The sequence below is a fragment of the Varanus komodoensis genome, unplaced genomic scaffold (genome assembly GCF_004798865.1).
Source record: "Varanus komodoensis strain SLA01 unplaced genomic scaffold, ASM479886v1 scaffold25, whole genome shotgun sequence".
NCBI classification, from domain to species: Eukaryota; Metazoa; Chordata; class Lepidosauria; order Squamata; family Varanidae; genus Varanus; species Varanus komodoensis.
In genome coordinates, this window is record NW_025335661.1 from 6,632,166 (window position 1) to 6,633,776 (window position 1,611).

Here is a 1,611-nt window from a genome sequence, read left to right on the forward strand (position 1 = left end):
CCCATGTTTCAATAACCACCTGTGGGTTCAATGACAATGCACACTCAACCTGTACTCAACCCTTGTGTTTTCTGAACCCATGTATGGCTACAAGAAATTGTGAAATATATCCTAGGTTAGGATTTCATCTGATGAAAAATTTATTTCCGTGAGTCTCATTTCTGCCTGATCCCTTTGTGAATGAGTATAGGCCTTAGCAAGCATTAACTTCACAATGGGGCAGGCATGCAACAGTTTCTTGGCAGCCAAATCTATGATGCACTTCCAATGACCATTCCAGGTTTCATACACGGTGGTTTTGGAGGCCACGAACAAGCACTGGGGCTGAGCTCTGCATCTTAGCCTTCCCCCGGCTTTACTGCACTGGTATCTACGTGAATCCTAACAGGGGGATTCTGGTTTCATGTTAGTCACCAAACCAGGAAAATAACACCAGGATCACTTTTCTTGTTTGCTAACTGGCATTAAGGTCTTGATTCAGACATAATGGGGAGCTTTGGGTTAATATGTCAAGACTTTCATTCTTCACACTGAAGCAAGTGTATGATTTTAGAACAGAAATCTGGGGAGAACAGTGCTTGGTCCTGAATCAGGCCAAAGTCGAACATTTTTTCTCAGGACAGAAAATTTGAAGTACGTTGCCAAAGTGTTATATTCCAGTGGGTTTTTGTTTTTGCCATGCAAGCCATATTGGACTCAATAACCAGAAGACACTGAAACAAGGAGTTTGTGTGAATAGTTCACAGAGTCCATTACAGGCCCTTAGTGTAGCCATAAAAGCAACAGATCTGAGTTTGGCTACATAGTTCTGAGAAATGTACAGGGTAGTGCTTGCTTCGGCAGCACATATACTAAAATTGGAATGATACAGAGAAGGTTAGCATGGCCCCTGTGCAAGGATGACATGCAAATTCGTGAAGCATTCCATATTTAAATAAAAGAAGAAGAAAAAAAGAAACGTACAGGGTAGCGCATAGGCCAGTAAGCTCTTTACCTCACCTTTGGTATAAGAAGGTTTTCACACCCTTCCTCAGAGGCTAATTGGCATGGCCGAGGTCTTTGCCCACCTTTCCTCTTTCCCCCACTGCTGGCTGCTTCCAAAATGTAGAGAGACTTCTATAAACTTCTTACCTGGGTTTAGCTTTCCAATCAGAATGACAAGTGTGTAAGTGTTTAAGCAACTACTGCTCCAGAACATCATTCAACTATAGGAAGAAGCCCTACAACTACTAGAAAGTTCAGTAAGCCACATCTCATATTTAACCTGCATCCATATTTCATCAATTTATACATTCAACAAATTTATTTATTATTATTTATTTAAAACATTGTTATGCCGCCCCCATTGCAACGAATCCTCGGGGCGGCTCACAACAGAAACAAAATACATAAATAAATAACAATATAATAATAAAAAAATTATTTAAAAACCCCTGGTGCATCTCGGCTAAAAATTTAAAATCCTATAAATACAAATAATTTCACAATTAAAATAAGTTTTAAATAAAAAAAATAAAAATAAAAAAGCCTGGCACCGAAAAACAAATAACGACAGCGCCAGGCAGACCTCTCTGGGGAGCGCATTCTATAGATTGGGAAATTGTATGTGAT

At 39.5% G+C, this 1,611-nt stretch overlaps 1 non-coding gene across 1 annotated transcript; it reads left to right on the plus strand.

The window, feature by feature from the left end:
- The first annotated feature begins 827 nt into the window (after positions 1-827).
- Positions 828-934, plus strand: LOC123024870. Its single transcript, XR_006415001.1, has one exon. It is a non-coding gene; the product is annotated as a U6 spliceosomal RNA (small nuclear RNA).
- Positions 935-1,611: the final 677 nt, after the last annotated feature.